Source organism: Dermacentor variabilis, chromosome 8 (genome assembly GCF_050947875.1).
Source record: "Dermacentor variabilis isolate Ectoservices chromosome 8, ASM5094787v1, whole genome shotgun sequence".
In the NCBI taxonomy this organism is placed as follows: Eukaryota; Metazoa; Arthropoda; class Arachnida; order Ixodida; family Ixodidae; genus Dermacentor; species Dermacentor variabilis.
This window is the reverse complement of record NC_134575.1, coordinates 70,905,289-70,928,405: the sequence shown is the minus strand read 5'-3', so window position 1 is coordinate 70,928,405 and position 23,117 is coordinate 70,905,289. Positions and strand designations below refer to the sequence as shown.

Genomic DNA, 23,117 nt, shown 5'->3' with positions numbered 1-23,117 from the left:
CAGCATTGCACACTCACATCCAACTGCCAATACACTGTCGAAGGACGTTTACCATACTCAAACAGGTTAATGCGTCTTATATTAAAAGAAATTTGTTCAAGTACCATGCGCCACATGTGTCTCTGATTGGGTGCTGATCTTTCACTACTTAGTTCACACGATGTTCATCATTTCTAGCGCAGAATAGCGGGGCAGAGCAAGCTTCAGCTGACGCTGAGATATCGTGCTTTCTGTAAACAATTTTTTTTTCTTTTTCCTCCCGAGGACGTCATTGCTTTCCATAGACTTATCCCATATAAACGTATGAAAGTTGAAAAGCTGGCCATATGCGCTGTATGGGCACACTCTTTGTACTGACGTACAAGATTGATCACTGTCTTTAGCTGCGCTGCTAAACATTTCTAGAGCATGTATAAAAGCTTGAGCAGAACCAACTCAGGACACCGCTTCACACTCTCAGTAGAGGAGTTCCTACAGAAAACGTGAGTAAGAGGTTTTTTTTGAGAGCGTCAGATTTTATTAGCGTGATTGGTTCTTTCGCTGCATTCTCATTTTATTATTGTGTCGCGACCTCCTTTGAGGCGGAGCAAATATCGTTGCTCGCACAAGATACTGCTGTACTCGACAGTGCAAGTAAACGGCTGAAGCGTTACTATCCGCTATATACTTCGCGGGGCGGGGGGGGGGGGATGCTCGGAGTGGTTGTTCTCTCGTTTGAAGCGCCGTGGTTTTTTTGCTGGCTCCATGGTATCCCTCACAATGCATAGTTGCACTGATTACTGTGTCTAAGAGCTGTATAATAAATGAGCCTTTTAAACTGGAATGAACTGTGCGCACGAAAAACAGATTCAATACCACTAAACCAACTTGTCCGCTCTAGCTACAATTCTCACTGTACACTGGCTGATCAACCTTGGAGCAATCGCCTCACGCGCACTTCCTTGGCGGTATGACAGTCTCACCAGTGATTGTGTTCTGTGTCGAATTGTAACACGTTTGTCATGCTTGCTCAGATTCGTAGCCTACAGCTAGATGGTAAAACATTTATCTGAATTGAAGGCTTTCTGACAAACAGACTTCAGAGTGTTAAAATCGATGACTACGTATCTCACCGCACGCACGTCAAGTCTCGAGTCTGACAAGAATCAGTTTTGGGATCAGTGTTATTATAATCTACGTAAATGATATATCGACTAAAATTCAGTCTTCCATACGTCTTTTTGCTGATAACTGCATAAAATACAAAGAAACAGCAAAGCAGAAGAACAATTTAACCCTGCAATCTGACTTGAGGACTTTTTCAGCATGGTGCAGCAAATAGATGAAAACTGCTATAGGAAAAACTAAACGCATTAAATTTGGTCCCAGTCTCAATTTATTGCCTAACGAGTACCTAATTAACAATGCTGCAGTTGAAGCAGTTTGGTCGATTAAATACTTCGGAGTTCTGTTCACTTGCAATCTAAAATGGAGAGATGATGTAGAACTAATCACTAGCAAAGAGTTTAGAAATATTGGCGTTCTAAAACGTCGCTTACGCATTGCTAATGCTGACACCAAACTTTAGGCATATAATTCGCTAATTAAACCATCATTAAAGGGCGCTCCCAACATATGGCATCCACATCAAGCTTACCTTACTGACGTGCTGGAATCAATTCAATGTCAAGCTGCTAGATTTATCTCTCCCTCATATTCTCGCTATCACAGTGCGTCATCCATAAAAAGAACCCTTGGCATTTTACCTCTCATAATATGCAAAAATATTCACGATTATCTTTTTTTCGCAGTGTTTATTATCGTGATCGCGCCTTGTTGCGCAAATTCTTTCATCCAGTAGCCCACATCTCCGCGCGTGTTGTCCACGAACTCGACGTATACCCACCCTTCGCACGGACAAAAAAATATTTGCACTCACCTTTAGTCTTATCAGTGAATGAGTGGAAGGCCCTTCCGCAGTTCATTGTCAACATTCAGGAATTATCTTCTTTACAATCGGCTTTACTAAACTACCTTACTGAGCAAACCTGCCATACCAGCTGATATTTTCTAAGCTACCATGTTATTCAGCTTGAACGCGGTGCTATCTTTGATCACTGTCATGTATTTGTTGCCTTAATCTAAGTAGTGTTGTAGTTTGTTCTTGTGTTATTGCATTATATAATCATTACGTCATGCTACAACTAGATGTACTGTATCTCCTTAATGCTGAAAACAATTCTGTTCTTTATATTGTGTTATATATAACATTTATATTGCGTAATATTATAACCCCCTTTGAGGTTTCTTGTTCTTATCACCCCTATATAATGCCCGATTCTGGGCCGTTAGAGTGAATAAATAAAATGAATGAAATGGAACTGTACAAAGGATCATGTGACCCCTTTGCCGCCGCCACCAATGAAGATACTTAAAGTGGCGGCCACTGCTTGTAATAACTGGTTTTATTTTCGAAGAACAACCTGCTTAAATACCCACAGATCTGCGCGATCTAGTCAAACAGAACGCGCCTAAAGCGCATGTAACACTTGAGATAAAATGCCGTGGACGAAATCCACCCGGTAATAAGGCGCTCGTCCTTGTGTTGCTCCTCTTATTTGTCCCTGTTTGTTCGCGCAGAAAAAGTTTTTAAAGTATGAATCTGTTCCACTTAGGCCGACTCGCAGTTATGCTAGGTATCTATATTTTAGTTAGACAAACATACACATTCCCTCCCATTTTCATGAATCCGTTACCGACGCAGCTCCATGTTCCTGAAGCGTTAACTTGAGAACGCATCCCAAATGTAAAAGAAAACGAACTCGTCTTGGGGAACTTATTGCCGAATAATGGCTTTAATTTCTTTGCTTAGAGTTATGGTGCCGCTTGTATGGTTTACTTTTAGCGTACTGGAAGCCAAGTCATAACGCGAATAGTCCGATCACTACAGTGATATCTGTTGATCTGCATTCTCAGAACACATAGCGAGAAAAGGGCAATTGAAAAACGTACACAAGGCAGGATATTTTATAACAATGGTTAGGGTTCTCGATATTTATTTTGAATGAATCTGGAGTGAGTGAGTGAGTGAAAACCTTTATCAGCTCTAGATTCACTGGTCTTCTGCGGTCTTAATCTGGAGTACTTTATTTGATTTTTCTTTCTATGAAAGCGATGGTATGTTATCTGCGAACATACTTTCCTACACAAATTTTCAATGACCGTTCTTGTTTGATAAATTTCTGGTTGATTGTACTGTTTTTGTAGTATCTGATTGACCAAATTTTCGCTCTGGAACACAGCTTTGTCCTACAGTAAGCTGAGCAACAAAACTTTTGAGAAGCGGACAGAAGAAAGTTCACAACGCCAAGCGGCGATTTCGCTAGGCAGACATTACGAAATCTATTTCATTTTTGAGCGCGAATAGCACGAGACAGAAATTGTACAGTAATATGGGCAGAAAGCTTTAGAAATACATTTAAAAAACTCAAAACAAACCACCTCAGGATAACCGTCGACATTAATGCGATTAGTGTTAAAGCAATGTAGCGACACAACATATTCCAAAAACCAAAAGGTGTCATGTATACAGCCGTTGCTGCAACCGAGCTCCTCTCTCTCGAACTTCCCCCTGGACACGCTGCGCCATCTAGCGGCGCCACTGGAAAGGCCGCGCGTGTAGTGTGTTTGAAAATATAAAACGACAAGGTTGTCCGTATATATATGACGTTGGTTTGATTTGGCTCTGCACCAGAGAAACTTATTTGTCACTGACGAGCAGCCCATACAAGGCGCGCACACGCAATGAGTCACTGACCGAGGTTGGTGCCACTGAGGATAAATGAAGAGGGGGAACAAGATAGCGCTGCATACCCAATGACCCAAGTTACTTCCACGGTTGGTCTTGAACCCCCTACCCTCCACAAACAAGCCGGATGCCCCACTTTAAACCATGAACTAGCCAGGGACTCAAGCTGGCGTGAAAAGCGTTCGATGGAAACAGGTAAGCATACCGGAAAAGGTTGATGTTCACAAACAATCCTGACCTCATTAAAAGGTGGACACGACCTCGCGTAACCGTGAGCAAACTTTCCATGTTGGAACGCCTTGACGACAGGCCACTTTCAGAACATAGAGTCTTGGAATGCCGACATTAACCGTCGTCGCACCAGTATTCGGTCAAGGCTTTGCTGACCTTTTTACGAGCAAGTCGCCTATTAGAAAGACTATAATGATCCCATGCCGTCCCCCTTTTTTTCACGCCTTTTTTTTGTCCCCCTTCTTCTTTCCGTATTTACTTAATGCTTCCCTTCCCCTAGTGCAGGGATGCAAACCGGAGGCTTTAACTCTGGCGAACCGCCCTGCCTTTCTATCATTTGCATCTCTCTCTCTCCCTCCCAATTGAATCAATGTTGCGCTTTAACTCTAACTAACGCCAAGTCCTCCCTGTCCGCTCTGCGTATCTTCCCTTCTCATTTTATCATTTTCGACGGAGCGATTTCCACAAAGAATTTTAGGAAAAAAAAAGCGGATATTTGTTGCCGCAAGTGATCTTGATTTGCCTCAGGTGCGTCGCATTGAGTCGCATGTGGGATCGCCCCTTTAAGTCAGTCACACGCTTACGTCCGTGATAAATTTGTTTTCGGGGGCTATTTATCATGAAATTTAATTTTCGAAACTAAAATTCAGCCTAGATTTCTGTTTCCTTAAGGTTTTGCGAAGAACGCCGCAACAATCCATAAAGAAAACGAACTCAACGGTCGTTGTGCTGTTCGCAAGTATGGCACACTTGCTTCAAAAATAGATTTGAGAGCAGTTGTGTACTCTATTATAAAGTAAATATCAATATAATGAATGTAATTTATCCTTTATTCCCTACCAGTACTCAAGTACCAGGGTACCATGGAGCTTCCTGTAACTGGGTTGATGTTCGCAGCATGCATTGCAACTGTCGCACATCTTGCTGCAGGCCTGAGAGCTCCCTCATTCCTAATAGATAATCAATGCCCTATAAGGTACCCGAAGGGTAAGTGTGCATGCAATTGCGCACCCATGCTGTCAATTGATTTTATTGATTTTCAAGTATACTTAAAAAGAATTTGATCTACAATGTTATAAAGATGGCCGGCTACGTATAGGCATATTTAGGCATGTTGAATAAATTAACATTACTGCACCAACCATCATTCATGCTAACATGAAGTTAGCATCTATCCCGAGTTCGGAACGCCAGCTGCTGAACTTCTGTACGCCGTAAGTAACGCCAGGGTGTAGTCGAAATATTGAGGCAGGAAGACTAGTCCGAAAAGTGAAAAACAATGCAACAGACTGTTCTGCGAAGGGAGAACAGAAACAAGAGCAACAAATTAGTGAGAAGAACAGCGTGTTGACTGTCGGATATTGTCAAATTAAATCGGGTCACTCGAGTTCGGATACTATTTTCACATACATTGTAGTAAGTTAGAGAAGAGCCAGTTGTCTTAGCGACAGTGAGATGATTGAACACATTGCTCGCGGCAATTGAAGATAGACCGGAGCGCTGACGTTTATATACCAGAAGGACATTCGACACCACTAACCAACGTCCAGGAGACGCGCAATGCCTACCATTGTGCAATGCACACTTACAACGCTCGTATGCTCTCATCATTGCGTCTTTGTAACAAGGTATCTGCTCGTTCGCGCGAAATATGACGACTAGGAGTGAGCCACAAATTACAATATCTGTGTGCTGTGGTGGTTATATTGATGGTTCTAAATCAGGGGACTCCAGATACTGACCGGAGCCTAGCTCTACTGTGTACAAGCTTCAGGTGCGCGAGGAATTGGGTTTAACTACTTTCAGTGCTCATTGAATTGGCTAATACGTGAGTGTTCTCGCTACTTGATGACGCTTGTAAACTACAATCGCAGAGCAGTCTGTATATAACTGGAGTGGTATTTAAGAATATTTTCAACGATGAAGAGAAGGAGGCAATGTTTTTGAAGATAGCTTTAAGACAACTTTTTAACAGTAACACGTCAAAAGAATCAGTAACTTAAGCCAACGTCTCTTTATTTCGGCAAATACCTTTTCTTTTGCCGTTTGAGCATGTTGACAATAATGAAATCATTGGTGCATGGATTTGCCATCTAGTAGAAGAACGAAGTGGCGACAGCTATTGCCCAGTAACATTAACGTAGATTATTGCAAATAACAAAATTTTTGTAATGTGCACCTAAGACGTGGGCAAGCTGTCTTCCCCACAGCGTTCTTGTCAACATTCCTGCTATTTTAACGTTGAACGAACCAAATTTACTTGTTTATATATATCTTAGCAGTTTTCTTCTGAAAGCAATGGAGTGATTCACTATAGTGTAACCATAGATGATGACCCCGATGCTCTATGGTAATATCTGCATACAGTTTCTTCTGAAATGTTCACATAGAACGCTCATTTTCTATTTCATTTTAGGAGTAGGAAATTGCACTGCTTTCGGATATTCAATTCCGGCGGGTGAAAGCCTGGCTCTCCAATTGCCCTGCGTTGTGGTTGAATGCAGTTCAAGTGGACAGTCAGTTACAGTCCGAGGGTAAATATTATACGTTATATACATGAATTTTTCTAATGACCCTTTACAGTTCGTTTTCGCACGCTGTTTGTTCAAACACGAAAAAAGCGCGTTATTTATATTGATATGCAAGTATTGCGCAGGTGACGTGAAGGAAGTTACAAGCAAACTCGCATATACATTTTAAAATATCTATACGTGCATATTAATTTGCGATGGGACAACATAACAAAAGCAGTAAAAATTACGTTGTAATAGTCATCAAATACAATATCAAGTATATGCCAATCAATAAAATGTCAACATTTGGCTAAGTTTGTTCACAGTTTGTTACAAGAACAGCGCAGGAGAACAAAGACGAAATACTGGCGACCACTAGAAACTGGCGCCATTTATTGAGGAATAGGTATAAATGTGTACCACATCACAAACATATGTGACGGGAAATGCTCAAGGGAATAGCATAACGGCTTCACAATAGCGGCCATTCCTTACGTACGAGTGGGCAGGTGCACGCATGGGTTTAAAAGAGAATAAGAATATCTGCCACTCACGCAAAACGATGAACTCCGAAGAACAAAAGATGGCATGTAACAAGAAAGGCACATTTTTTTAGAGCTTGTCGCTTCAGAGTCATCCAAGTGCATCGATTGTACTGAGAGTATTCAGAAGGGAAGGAAACTGGAAGGGTAATTACGCAGCTTTAGTTTGACGTTGCCATGTGCTCTCCGGAAATTATGACCATGCATTATCGAAATGTGCAAGCGTAAAACGTAGGGGACTTTCTCGCGCCTTAAGTACGCTGGCTAAATATATGCGCGCTTACGTGGAACGCGTTAGTGCTCGAATGACTCTGCTTTCACACCTCGCCACAAGCTGTCACGCTGCCTTTGTCATCGAGAGGGCGTGGAGTCTGAGAGAAAGAGCGAGAGAGCTCTTTAGTTAAATGCAGACAATTCTTCCAGCACATATGCCGGCGCTGTATAGTTTTATAATCGAATTGGTAAGAAAGGATGATAAAAAATAACATTTATAGACATTTTGCACCTAAAATTATTCTGCTATTCAGGACATGACAGTACATGTCCACATTTCACAGATTAAATTGAAAGCATGGCTCTGACTGTGGCCGTCTTATGCAATCCCGGTGGTCGTGGCAGCGTTCCCTTCTGCCAACAGAGGGCACGAATACGGATGCGAAAGCAGCAATCGTGTATTTGTTAGGCCTCCAGAGCAGGCATTGGCGTACGAAAAGAATAACTTCCGAGCGTGTGTCGCACTATGCACATTGAATTTTCATGTCTTGAGCGTGAAAACTGTCCATAATCTTTCGAAGTAGCTCAGTAGCTATAGCGTTGCGCAGCTGACATCAAAATCATAGATTTTGTCCTGGCCGCGGCAGCGGAATGCCGATGATGATGGAATGCAATACAAACACACAAACACATGCATATATATATATATATATATATATATATATATATATATATATATATATATATATATATATATATATATATATATATGTATATATATATATATATATATATATATATATATATATATATATATATATATATATATATCTGCGCCAATCCACTACACCGAATACGCTACACGATACAAGGCTGATATAAAGCTTTTGAAGAAGAGAAAGTGCATTGAGAGTGAGAAAAAATGCTTGGCTCATAAATATCCATAGATTTCTTGATTTGCTCAAGCACGCTAGGTGACTATTAGTCGCCGCTCAATTTCGTAGGACATGCAAGAAAATCAGCAGCATCATCACCTGTAAGGTGCACTAATGCACGCCCACTGGCCTACACGGCAGCCGGGATGGTGCGCGCATCGAGGCAACCTAGAGTTTACGTCGTAGAACAGAGAAGCACAACTGAGCGCACATTCGCGCTGTCGCAATGGAGCGTGCGCGGACGTGGGCGAAGCTCCGTGACTGACAGTGCGTTATGAGTTTTAAAGGGCCCTTCACCAGGTCTGGCCATTTTGAGCTGGCAAGCGGAGAGCATACATAGCGCGGTAACGATCGTGTCTGCAAAGTATTACATGGCTACGCGCCGCGGAAAAACATGTAATTCCAAACAGAACGCAATTTTTCCTTCTCCTCGCGGCCGCCACACTTCAAGCCGGAAGATGACGTACACGTGCAAGTGCGCCTCGGACACGTGTTTGAACTGCGATGTCGATCGTGGTGACATGTGACTTCGAGAGTTATTCAAGATAAAATATATTATTTGTGTAACATGTTGGTTGGATAGATGAAATAAAAGCTTAGAGAAAAGCTAAGACCACAAACCAAATGTCTGCATGTTTTTGTTTTATTTTTCACCGCAGCAAGGAATGTGTACTTTCGTTTCGTCCGCTTGTTCCCACGTCATGCAATCGCGCGCGCAGACACCGAAACTATGTTATTTTCTACCGTGTTCTAACGCGAGCTCATGCTCTGTGATCCGCTTGTGATCGGCTGTGATCATGCTCTGTTATTCGCTTGTGATGAGCTGTGATCCGCTCTGTGACCCGTGCAAAATGGTGCGCTGCCCGAAACGAGAAAATCACAACAGCTCGTTGGCGACGCCGTCAGTGGAAGTGAGCCGCGCCGCAATAAGCGAGGAGAAAAAGAATGAAGGCGAGGCCTGTGACGTATGCGTCGCTCTATCCTCGAGGTCAGGTATGGGAGAACGCAGGGAGAGAGAGAGAAGTGGTTCTTGTAGGGAAAGGAGGAAAGTCTAGCACTATCTTCTGCAACCCATGCGGGAACACGGCTCAGCGCCAGCAGGGTGGCGGAGATGGGAGTAAAGGAGAGAGAGGGTAGGAGGGAGAAAGGTAGGGGTAGTCCTAGCAGCATCAGAGCAGCCCAGCCGGGAGGGCCCAGTGGGTTCGACCGGAGGAGTAAGCTGGTGGTTGACCGTATAGGAGGTGGCCCAGCAGAAGCGAAGTTGTGGCGGATCAGGAAGCCCGAGGAGGTGGGACGACCGTTAGGCTGTGCGTGGACCTACTGGCAGAGGAGCTACCAGCGACCCCGGCAGCCATTTTCTGCGACTCCATAGCAGCGCTGCTCTGCCTACAGAGCCCTGACAGGGCTAGCCTTGGAGTTGCGCTGCTCTCTTCAAGACTGATGGCGCTCCAGGACGCAGGATGCTCACTATCCCTGCATTGGCAGGGAAGGAACTTCGCTTGCGGAGGCTAGACAGGGCGAGTGGAGAGCCTGTTTAGCTTGGCAGTGGAGCTCGCCTCCTGAAATCGTGGGTTCGCCGCACTGAAATATTTCTGTCTCGGCTATTATTGAGCCGATTTAAATAATTTTTTGGGGCAGAATTTTCCCTGTAGGACACGTAACAATTCCTAGCGTATGACAAAAATTTCCTACGGGACGTGGTGAGGGGCCCTTTATAGTGCTCGTAACTGACACATGTGACCGGGCGGCAAGATACCAACCGAGCTAACCCAATCGCGTCAAGGTAGGGTGCGCTCCACGGGCCAATTAGACTGCAGACGCACGTGAAGCTCTTCTAGCCAAATTACGTGACAGCTACGAAAAGACGGCCGAAGTTCGCGAGCGCCGTTTTGGCAAAATGCATTGTTAGAATTGGACTCGCAAGAGGTGACAGGACTTCGAGCAGCGTTTGTAGCCCTCAAGCCGAACAGAGTCCTTCAACACACATGCGTGGGTGCCGAGACTTCTGAAGAATACGGCGAGCGTCTCCTGCATTGAAAGTAGGCCAAGCAGACGTAATTCGACGTAATTTGTCGCACGTAAGGTCGACGTAATTGCGCGCAACATACGATACGATTACGATAGGAAACAAGTAAAAAATAACCAGGAAAGAAAGAAACAATAGAGGCATGTAGCCAACATTTTTTCATCGGATCATTTGGGCCATCATGTAGGTGCACTTTGCCTTCTTTAGACCCGACACCTGTTTGGCCCTTTTTTTTTAAACTGCATAAATGATCTGAATTGCAGTGCATTTACACTTCTATCCTAATGAGGACAGTATGGCGCGCGCCCAACAATTTCCCGAGAGGTTTACACACTCGAGCTTTTACTTACAGTCATCCTGACTCACGCCGTCATAGCATGTAGTATTCCTGACCTTCATGTAGAATTGTGTACATGTAATCAATTGCCGGAGTCTCGTGATTAACCTCTACAGTAATTTGTTGAGGCAAATTCAAGAATCACTGCTCTGCGCATAATTTTATCTTTCTTCTAATCGATTATGCTAAATATCTTAGTTATATTCAAAATTGCTTCCTATAAAGTACAATTTCAACAGAGGCTATAAGCCTGCAATCAATATACTTTATTTATTGGTTTCATACAGACACTTATTTTTATGTATTACAACTTTCACGTAATATGCCTGGAATATATAAATAGAACGGAGATAACAAAAGAATGTATTATTGCAACAACACCGCCGAAAAAGAAACGTATACTATATATTTTGTTTCAGTGTAGCTTTGCATTTATTGGAAACTGCTCAGTCAGAGGTTGACTTACAAAACATTTTTTTGCAAGCCGCGAATTACCGTACATGTAATATGCCTATTTTTGCCTGCAAATGCTTAGATGTAATTACATTTTTCACATGCAGGTGCCCGAATACGCCAGAACTATGCCCATACCAGGGGTATCCACTGACCAATGAACCATGGCCGCAGTGCTGTGTAATTTGCAGCCCACTGGCTCCTGCCGTACCTCCGGTTGTGTCTTGAAATGCATTACCTTAACCACATTTACAATAGGAAACCGGAAAATGGCGTCTGGTTAACCACTCGTTTTCTCCCTCTCTCTCTAAATTGTGGTTACTAAACCACATTTTTTGCAGTATTCAAGGGAGACAAAGGGATAAATTTTTGAAATATGTAATAAAGGAGTTTTTCTTTTGCAGTGAATTTAATGGCGGTTCCGTTTTATTAATCCTTTCTATATTGAAATAAAAAATGAACTTTAATAAATAAATGCAAGGGCCCCAATTTTATTAATAATGAAATACATTCCAAAATTTCGTGCGCGACGCTTCTTGCAGTACATGATTTGATACCACGGTTATTACAATAACTTCCGAGGGAGAAAATGAAGTCTATCTAGTGCACTCAGACATGGTCATTCATCGACTCTTGCGTGGAGGGACAATGCAGCACGGTAAAATAAAAAAAAAATCTCCTTGAAGTAGGAAACAACATTAGTATCCGGCCATTGAAATATTGGGGTCCTACAGTCGGTTATCTTTATCATGTTTTCTATATTGACACGTGTACTTGTTTATCTTTATCCGCTGACCACGTGTCACCGCCTAACAAATGTTATCGCATTGTGCAGGAAGCGCCTGCATGTATAGGAAGTTTCTGGAATGTTATCGATGGTTCCACCCGCTGTTTGTCACCGAACCTTGTGCAACCTGATTGCATGTACGCGCGATGCGAATGTTGTAGAACTTTGTGGAAGACACGCGCATCCCAGCGATTACTCTGGCAAATTCCACCACTGATGTATAAAAGCCAACGCGCGTGAACCACTGATCAGCCTTTCCACGGTCGCCGACTGTGTTCGTAGCCATCGTTGTGCTTTAAGTGTAGCCTGCTCTTGTGGGCACAGGTTCGCCCAATCAAAATTAGTTTTATAATAATAATAATAATATTTGGGGTTTTACGTGCCAAAACCACTTTCTGATTATGAGGCACGCCGTAGTGGAGGACTCCGGAAATTTTGACCACCTGGGGTTCTTTAACGTGCACCTAAATCTAAGCACACGGGTGTTTTCGCATTTCGCCCCCATCGAAATGCGGCCGCCGTGGCCGCAAAATTAGTTTTGTCTTTCACAGTATTGCTACTGTGTTCTTTAACGTCACTGTCACGTGATATCTGGTGGAGGTGCTTTGCGTTCATGTACCGGAGGCTCCCACAAAACCGGGACCCAATCCCGAACGCGGAAGACAACACCAACGTCGTCAAGAACCAGCGAGGTAGCCGAAGGCTGCGAGGACTGCCCACGGAGCACGGACTTTTGCCTGAGACGACGAGTCAACCCCAATGACAGCGCCAGCGTCCCCCATTGTGCTGCAGCAGCCGAGGGAGCCTCCGACATTCCGCGGTTAAATATTCGAGGACCCGGAAACCTGGCTTGAGACATATGAGAGGGTCGCTGCATTTAACAGCTGGAACAGCAACAATAAACTTCGACATGTCTTTTTGCATTGGAAGACGCCGCCAGGACGTGGTGTGAGAACCGAGAAGCCCCTTAACGACGTGGGGCCTGTTCCGAAGCGGCTTCCTGCAGACATTCACAAGCGTCGTACGCCGAGACCGAGCCCAAGTACTACTAGAAATGCAAGTGGAGCTGCCTAATGAGACCACCGCGACCTTCACGGAGAAAATGAGCCGTCTATTCCGCCACGCCGACCCGGAAATCTCCGAGGAGAAGAAAGTGCGCCTAATCATGCGTGGTGTGAAGAAGGAAGTTTTCGCCGGAATGGTACGAAGCCCGCCGAAGTGCATCGACAAGTTTCTTCGCGAGGCTACCAGCATCGACAAGATTTTGGAAAGGCGGAACCGGCAATTCAACTTGCGCACGAACTCAACAAACTACGCCGGAGTTCAGTCACTGATCACCAACTACCTAGGCGAGACTATCCGAGAGGTCGAGCGGGAGGAGCTACAGAAGCTGTTCCCTTCACCACAGCCTCAAGTGGCTTCGATTGCCGAAGTCGTACGTGAGGAGCTCCCACAACAACTCGGAGTAGCCCCTGAATCGGTGCAGCCTCAGCCGCAAGCGATAACGTACGTCGCTGTAGCCCGCCGTCACGCTCCCCCTCCGCGCCCACGGCAGGGCCCAGTGACGACACAGTTCCGTCGTTCAACACCACCTCCGCCGCCAGGCCGCCAACCCGTCGCCCCACGCAGCATTCTAAACAAGACTGACATTTGACGCGCCCCCGACCACCATCCGCTTTGCTATCATTGCGGAGAAGCCGGGCACATCTACCGTCGATGCCCATACCGGGAGATGGGACTCCGAGGGTTCCCCGTAAACGCGCCGCGCCCACAGCTTTGCGAACGACCTCGCGATATCGTCGACTACCTCGCCGCTACTCAGTGGAGCCCTCGACGAGCGTCTCGTTCGCCGTCACCAGGCCGTTACCTGTCGCTGCAACGACAACCATACATTGGGCCAGCGCTAGGCCGGTCTGCAAGCCAATATCCGGAAAACTAAAAGCAGCAAGCGATGGAGATGCGGTTGCTGTGCGTGAAACTGACGAAGATCCGCAGCCGCCGACGAAGATGCCGAGAAGGCGATCTCGACGATATATCAACGAGACGCCGCTATCGCGACGAAACCATAAAGTCAAGAATACACCGACTAAAGACGACTTGACGACGCTACGTTCCAGCTTCAGTTCAACACGACGCAGCCGTGATCCGACGTGAAGACCTAACAGCAAAGCAAGGCAAAGAACCACCGATCTCGACGTGCTTCTCGACGGCCAAGCGCTGCCTTTGTGGGCACAGGAGCCGATTACTCCGTTATGAGCGGACACATCGCCGCCCAGTTGAAGAAAGTTAAGAGTGCATGGGAAGGCCCTGAAATTCGGACCGCTGGAGGAAACCTCATTACACCGACTGGAATTACTGTTCATGACCGGACTTACCCTGCCACTTTCGTTATCCCTCAACAGTGTTCACGAGACGTCATTCTCGGCATGGACTTCCTGAACCAAAACGGCGCTGTCATCGATCTGAAGTCGAAATCGATTACGCTGCCGGATGATAAAGCATTACCACCGGAGAGCTCTCTACGAGAGCTCTCCGGTGGTAATGCTTACCACTGGAGAGCCTTGAGTGGGCTCGAAGATCATGTGAGAATCCCATAGCGCTCCAGCATTATTATTTCCGTCGGCACCGAAAGACGCGCTGACGCAGAAGGCGTCATCGAAGGTGACCAACGTCTACTACTCGACCGTGAAATTTGTGTCGCAAGAGGGATCGCTGGACTGCACGGAGGAAAAACGAAGGTGTTGCTGATAAGCTTCTGCCCGGAGGTCAAACACTTCAACAAAGGCACAACAATCGCGTACATCGAGGAAATTAGGGAAACCATCAATGCGCTTGCCCTCTCGGATTCTGCCGCATCTACCCTGACGACCATAGTTCTCGAGTCGGACTTCGACATAAATCCAAGCCTCCCCATGAGTAAGCAGCAACAGCTCAGAAGTCTTCTCCGACGATAGAAAGAGTGTTTTTCGACGTCATCGAGGATTCCACAAACACCAGTCGCAAAGGATCGCATAATAACAAAAGAGTGCGCTCGACCACTCCGTCAGAGCTCTTACCGAGTTTACACGCGAGAACGTGACGCTATAGGCAACAAGTCAACAAAATGCTGCGCGACGAGATCATGCAGCCGTCGAAAAGCCCGTGGGCATCTCTTGTAGTCTTGGTGAAGAAAAAGGACGGAACCCTACGTTTCTGCGTCGATTATCCACGACTGAACAAGATCACAAAGAAGCACGTATACCCCCCCCCCCCCCCACTGATACATGACACATTAGCTCGGCTCTGCAACGCCAAATACTTCTCATCGATGCACCTGAAGTCTGGCTACTGGCAAATAGAAGTGGACGAGAGAGATCGCCAAAAGACCGCTTTCATCACGCCAGACGGCCTCTGCGAGTTCAAGATTATGGCATTCGGAATGTGCTCGGCGCCTGAAACGTTTCAGCGCGTCATGGACACGGTGTTAGTAGGATTGAAGTGGCAGACGTGTCTTGTTTACTTGGATGACGTCGTTGTCTTCGCCGGGAATTTCGACGATGACTATAGGCGGCTTGGGACGGTATTAGAGGACGTGAAGTCATCAGGGCTCACTCTGAAGCCGGAAAAGTGGCGCTTCGCTTACGATGACGTTCGGTTCCTAAGCCACGTCATCAGCAAATCTGGAGTGCAGAAAACAGCTGCCATTGCAAATTACCCGCAGCCCATCGACAAGAAGGCAGTGCGTAGATTCCTTGGCATGTGTGCCTACTATATGCGCTTTGTCAAGGACTTTTCACGCATCGCGGAGCCGCTAACACATCTAACCAAATGCGATGTCGAGTTCAAGTGGGAAACGCCGCAGGCCGACGCATTTCAAGAACTCAAACGACGCATGCAGTCGCCGCCGCTACTTGCACCCTTCGGCGAGGACGCCAATACCGAAGTCAACACTTACGCCAGTAGCCTAGGCCTCGGTGCCGTCTTATTCCAGTGGCAAGACGGACTTGAACGGGCGATATCTTATGCTTGCCGGTCGCTGTCAAAAGCGGGAGGCAATTATCCTACGGCTGAAAAGGAATGCCTCGCCATGATTTGGGCTACAGCAATTTTCCCCCCTTACCTATATAGTAGTTCATTCAAAGTCGTCAGCGACCATCACGTGTTGTGTTGGCTAGCTAACCCTAAGGACCCTTCAGGACGGCTGGCGCGGTGGAGCCTCAGACTCCAAGAATAGGACGTCACAGTAATTTACAAGTCCAGCCGAAAGCACTCTGATGCCGACTGCCTATCATGCGCCCCCATAGATACCCCGCCGCAAGACGACGAGGAGGACAACGTCTTCCTCGGAATAATAAGCGCGGAAGACTTCAATAAACAGCAAGGAGCAGACCCGGAGCTAAGAGGCCTCGTGGAGTATTTGGAAGGGAAGATAGACGTTGTCCCTGAAGCATTTAAGCGCGGTTTGCCTTCGTTCACGCTACAAAACAACCTGCTCGTGAAGAACTTCTCACCAGTCCGCGCCAACTACCTTCTTGTTGTTCCCTCAGTGCTGCGGCCAGAAATACTGCAGGTCCTACATGATGATCCAACCGCTGGGCACCTCGGATTCTCCCGGACGCTGTCGTGGATACAGGAAAGGAAAGGCCGCGTGTGACCGCCGACGTCGCCCGTTACGTCAAGACATGGCGAGACTGTCAGCGACGCAAGACACCACCGACAAGGCCAGCAGGATTACTACAGCCGATCGAGCCTCCTTGCCGACTATTTCAGAAGATCGGGACAGATTTCTTAGGACCCTTTCCGACATCAACAACCGGAATTAAGTGGATCGTCGTGGCGACGGACTACGTCACCCGCTTCGCTGAAACGAAAGTTCTGCGAAAGGCAGCGCAGCCGAAGTGGCGACATTTTTTGTGGAGAACATCCTGCTGCGACATCATCATAATCATCATCGGCTTGGTTACGCCCACTGCAGGGCAAAGGCCTCTCCCATACATCTCCAACAACCCCGATCGTGTACTAATTGTGGCCATGTCGTCCCTGCAAACATCTTAATCTCATCCACCCACCTAACTTCCTGCCGTTCCCTGCTACGCTTCCCTTCTCTTGGAATCCGGTCCGTAACCCTTCACGAAAATCGGTTATCTTCTCTCCTCATTACATGTCCTGCCCACGCCCCCCCCCCCCCCCCCGTTTCTTTTTCTTGATTCCAACTAAGATGTCATTAACTCGCGTTTGTTCCTTTACCCAATCTGCTCTTTTCTTATCCCTTAACGTTACACCTATAATTCTTCTTTCCATAGCTCGTTGCGTCGTCCTCAATTTGAGTAGAACCCTTTTCGTAAGCCTCCAGGTTTCTGCCCCGTACGTGAGTACTGGTAAGACACAGCTATTATACACTTTTCGCTTGAGGGATAATGGCAACCTGCTGTTCATGATCTGAGAATGCCTGCCAAATGCACCCCAGCCCATTCTTATTCTTTTGATTATTTCCGTCTCATGATCCGGATCCGCCGTCACTACCAGCCCTAAGTAGATGTATTCCCTTACCACTTCCTGTGCCTCGCTAGCTATTGTAAGGTGCTGTTCTCTTCCGAGACTGTTGAACATTACTTTAGTTTTCTGCAGATTAATTTTTAGACCCACCCTTCTGCTTTGCCTCTCCAGGTCAGTGGGCATGTATTGCAATTGGTCCCCTGAGTTACTAAGCAAGGCAATATCATCAGCGAATCGCAAGTTACTAAGGTATTCTCCATAAACTTTTATCCCCAATTCTTCCTAATCCAGGTCTCTGAATACCTCCTGTAAACACGCTGTGAATAGCATTGGAGAGATCGTATCGCCCTGCCTGACGCCTTTCTTTATTGGGATTTTGTTGCTTCCTTTATGGAGGACTACAGTGGCTGTGGAGCTGCTATAGATTTCTTTCAGTATTTTTAAATACGACTCGTCTACACCCTGGTTCCGTAATGCCTCCATGACTGCTAAGGTTTTGACAGGATCAAACGCTTTCTCGTAATCAATGAAAGCTATATATAAGGGTTGGTTATATTCCGCACATTTCTCTATCACCTGATTGATAGGGTGAATACGGTCTATTGTTGAGTAGCCTTTACGGAATCCTGTTTGGTCCTTTGCTCGACAGAAGTCTAAAGTGTTCCTGATTCTATTTGCGATTACCTTAGTAAATAGTTTGTAGGCAAGTGACATTAAGCTGATCGGTCTATAATTTTTCAAGTCTTTGGCGTCCCCTTTTTTGTGGATTAGGATTATGTTAGCGTTCTTCCAAGACTCCGGTACGCTCGAGGTCATGAGGCATTGCGTATACAGGGTGGCCAGTTTCTCTAGAACAATCTGCCAACCATCCTTCAACGAATCTGCTGTTACGTGATCCTCCCTAGCTGCCATCCCCCTTTGCATATCTCCCAAAGCTTTCTTTACTTCTTCCGGCGTTACCTGTGGGATTTCGAATTTCTCTAGATTATTATCTCTTCCATTATCGTCGTGGGTGCCACTGGTACTGTATAAATCTCTATAGAACTCCTCTGCTACTTGAACTATCTCATCTATATTAGTAATGATGTTGCCGGCTTTGTCTCTTAACGCATACATCTGATTCTTGCCAATTCCTAGTTTCTTCTTCACTGCTTTTAGGCTTCCTCCGTTCCTGAGAGCATGTTCAATTCTATCCATATTATACTTCGTTATGTCAGCTGTCTTACGCTTGTTGATTAACTTCGAAAGTTCTGCCGGTTCTATTCTAGCTGTAGGGTTCGAGGCTTTCATACATTGGCATTTCTTGATCAGATCTTGCGTCTTCTGCCATAGTTTACTGGCATCCTGCCTAACGGTGTTACCACCGACTTCCATTGCACACTCCTTAATGATGCCCACAAGATTGTCGTTCATTGCTTCAACACTAAGGTCTTCTTCCTGAGTTAAAGCCGAATACCTGTTCTGTGGCTTGATGTGGAATTCCTCTATTTTCCCTCTTACCGCTAACTCATTGATCGGCTTGTTATGTACCAGTTTCTTCCGTTCCCTCCTCCTCCTCCTCCTCCTCCTCATCATCATCATCATCATCATCATCATCATAATCATCATCATCATCATCATCATCATCATCATCATCATCAGCCTAGTTACGCCCACTGCAGGGCAAAGGCCTCTCCCATACTTCTCCAACAACCCCGGTCATGTACTAATTGTGGCCATGCCGTCCCTGCAAACTTCTTAATCTCATCCGCCCACCTAACTTTCTGCCGCCCCCTGCTACGCTTCCCTTCCCTTGGGATCCAGTCCGTAACCCTTAATGACCATCGGTTATCTTCCCTCCTCATTACATGTCCTGCCCATGCCCATTTCTTTTTCTTGATTTCAACTAAGATGTCATCAACTCGCGTTTGTTCCCTCACCCAATCTGCTCTTTTCTTATCCCTTAACGTTATACCTATCATTCTCCTTTCCATAGCTCGTTGCGTCGTCCTCAATTTGAGTAGAACCCTTTTCGTAAGCCTCCAGGTTTCTGCCCCGTAGGTGAGTACTGGTAAGACACAGCTATTATATACTTTTCTCTTGAGGGATAACGGCAACCTGCTGTTCATGATTTGGGAATGCCTGCCAAACGCACTCCAGCCCATTCTTATTCTTCTGATTATTTCCGTCTCATGATCCGGATCCGCCGTCACTACCTGCCCTAAGTAGATGTATTCCCTTACCACTTCCAGTGCCTCGCTACCTGTCGCAAGCTGCTGTTCGCTTCCGAGACTATTAAACATTACTTTAACAGTCTCGGAAGAGTACAGCAGTTTACTATAGGCACATTCGACTACTGATGTATTGGATTTTCTGATCTGATCTGAGCACTGATCTGATCACTGATCTGAATCTGGTCACTGATCAGATTTTCGACGATCGCTGACTGTGCTCACCGATATCGTTGTGCTTTAAGTGTATCGTGTTTTTGTGGGCACAGGTTCGCCCAATAAAAGTTTTGCTACTGTGTTCTTTAACGTCACTGTCACGTGACAATATCCAACCAGCCGGAGGTAACGTTGTCTCTTAGTTCGTCTGTCATGATTTATTTTCATATGTGGGCGCCACTGTCTACACAAGCTGTGCTCACTGCACAGCAATTCACACCACATGGCTGCCTTCATCTCACTCCTTGCTGCCTAAGGTAGAGATACCATACGAAGCAATTTATGCAACAAACCTAACGATGAATTGTACAATTAGCCAAACAGGACAGACAAGGTCATTGTGCTACTTAAAAACATTCGCCTGCAGTGTCTTTCATCTTAGAAATAAGCATTAGCTAGGCCATACCTGTGCTAGCTTACCCTGTCTTTCCTGAATAATCAGTGGCACGAAGTGTACAGAATATGCTCGAGAAAATGCGGTGAACCTTTTTTGCAACCAGCAGTGTCAGAGGAGATGACTGAAATGTGCTAGTTGCAATTAAATGTTTAGTTCCCGCAGTGACATCAATGAATACACATACGTCAAATCAACAAAAAGTTGTGGTTCGCTATGCTGCAAATAACCAGAAAATTTTTAATAAACGATCAACGTTGATTGCCAATCTGAGCGACTAGCTTACGGAGACTAAAGAAATGAAAGTTCGATGACAATGTTTGATGATGGCCTTGAAATTAGTTCTGATACGTTTTGGTAGACAGCATGACAGCGTGACGATGACCATAGCCGCGGCGCGATGCTGATTATGATGACGATGAGGAGAGCACGACGACTATGGCAGGTTGATGAAGTCGGCATGACAACGATAAAATAAGGAGAGACGACGACGGCGTAGTGACGGCAGAGTGACGACAACGGAATTACACTAGCGTGACGGTGATTATGTATGCACTTTATTTAGCGATCAGTTTACTTCACGTAGGCCAGACACTCATCTGGCCATTTGCTCTAAGGTCATGCAGATCCAGCAAACTGTGGATATAGGTCGAAAGGAAACTTTGGTAAGCTGGCAAAAAAGGAACAGCACATTCGGACATGAAATGCACGATGGATTTCAACGATGAAGGCACCTCGAAGCCGTCATCCCAGGCGGCGCAGAAATGCAGCACAGTACTACACTCTTAAAACAAAGACAGTCAAAAGAGGGTCACTACTACCTCGACTCTCTTTTTTCAGTCGCTGACTACCTTTCTTTCCAGCGGTAGTCGCAAAACGAAGTCAGGACGGACGCATGAAATGGAGGACTCCCATGCTGCTTGAAGAGAGTCAGTGAAAGGCACATATGATGTTATAGGCTGTAACAAATATGGATTCATTGATTCACTCAATCAAATAACTGATTGACTATACCAAAGCAAATAGCATAATATGTAACTATCCGAGTCCGCAATAGAGATTAGTAAGAGACGATTGGAAGATTGGAGGAAGAAAAGTAGACAAACGACAAAGAACGGACGCTTACAAAAACAAAGTTTCCAATAGTGTTTCAGAAAGTTTAATTATTGGAAGTTTAAGTGTTCTTGTTCCCATTTACTTTTTTGTCTTCCATGACATAGGTAGGATATGAGGCAATATAATAAAGAAAGCTTGGTGGCGCAACGCACCGCCACTCTCCCCCCCCCCCCCCCTAAGGAGGCGCTCATAGCAGTCATGCTTTCATCCATCTATCGCTGTCCACGCAAGAGGTCGCGTTTCTACCAGAAAGCTCACCTTCGTACATAGCGTTCCCAGGCGTGTGTTTCCCAGTAAAGATTTCGGTTACATTAGCTGCAGTTTTCGAGAAGCGTGAGAACCATAGCGTGGGATCTTTGAAAGCTATCGCTGCCATTATAGAGCCGAAGCTTAAGCGTCCTCCGAATGTTTGGTGTTTCCCTAACATCCGTGAGCGTTTCAATTGTTCCATGGTGCTAGCAGCCCGGTATCAAGGACAGCCACTGGCTTTTCACGTGGCGAGCGACATTAATCGATGGTAACAACTTTATCCCCTTCAGTCACCAATTATGTTCGACTGTCGATAAATGAGTAAAATTTACATAACTTTACGCCAAGGTGCTGGAGGCTCCATAGAAAGCAAGTCAAGGTGGGACTGGAATGATTGTGCATTATACAGAGAGCTACAATAGTTACATGATAACTATATATTCATTTTGGGTACAATCAGTAATGCTACATCTCTTCATTAAAAAATATTGAATCATCCGCTGGAGTTACATGCACAGAGTAATTATTTGGCACAAGCATTGCAACAAGTGAAAAACACCTTTCGAAATTACTACCGAAGCGCACCACTTAGAACGTCCCGTCAAACAAGGTGGTGCCCTCACGAAAGCACTAGTCTAAAGCGTTAAATTTCTCTCAGAAGTGAACTGGGTCTCCTTTAGAAAAGCAGAATGTTCACTTCACTCAATGCTTATTGTTCGTTGCCTATTCCTTGCAACCACAGTACAACAATTGCAAAAATAAGTCGCGTCCACAAGTGTGTACCCCGTGACTGAAGGGGTTGTTGTAAATCCGGCAAAGTTTAATGACCCGGGCTGAGGTGTCCCATGAAAGGCCTTTGATGCGTTGCCTCGTCGCCACCTCTCGGGCCCGCTGGACTGCTGGCACAAATGCGCCCGGAGTGTCCATATTATTTCTATCGCAATAAAAAAAAGACAGGGCGCGTCCGGTGGCGAGGTCATAACCTAATCAACACAAGGCTATAATCCCGAAGAGCCAGTTGGCGTTGCTACGATATTAATGACTGCAGTTAATTTCAAACAAGGGCACGAGTGTCTCCGATTTACGTTTATAATGTCTAAGGTCCTTGCGGCCATAGCAACGGCTGTATCAACGTGAACATTCTATGAACAATCTGCATAGAACGTCACACATAAGAATTTATACGGTGATTTTTGCTTCGCTGTATTATCGCTGAGGACCTACTCAGAGTATAATCTGTGCTTCCTGCGTGTAAAAGTAAAATGAAGGCCTCTTTTAGTATTGAAGTTCGTTCTCCATCTTGAACACAATTCAAGAACACACGCTAAGTCACTTCGTAACAAAGCAACGTCATCTTTTGAAATTTTCCTATATAAAACCCGGTCATAGGCAAGTACCCGTGTAACAGTCATGTAATTGGAAATCTCTAAGGCTCTGCTGGCAGAAATGTCAACTTTTTGAAGGTGCGATTTAGTATTGAACTTATTTTCAGTGCTTCCCATAAAACAATATCTGATGCATTAGCTTAATTGCTCTTTCTGGTTGCCCTCTATCGTTCACCTTAAGGTCAATGTCGTTATGAGGATGTTCCTTCAGTGTGAAGACACCAAACTCTCCAGTGCCGATTTTTCAT

The 23,117-nt window shown here is 45.5% G+C and overlaps 1 long non-coding RNA gene across 1 annotated transcript; it reads left to right on the top strand.

Moving 5' to 3' along the window:
- Nucleotides 1–394: 394 nt before the first annotated feature.
- Nucleotides 395–11,445, top strand: LOC142591093 (uncharacterized). Its single transcript, XR_012830335.1, has 4 exons — nucleotides 395–482; nucleotides 4,862–5,005; nucleotides 6,435–6,552; nucleotides 11,145–11,445. It is a non-coding gene; the product is annotated as an uncharacterized LOC142591093 (long non-coding RNA).
- Nucleotides 11,446–23,117: the final 11,672 nt, after the last annotated feature.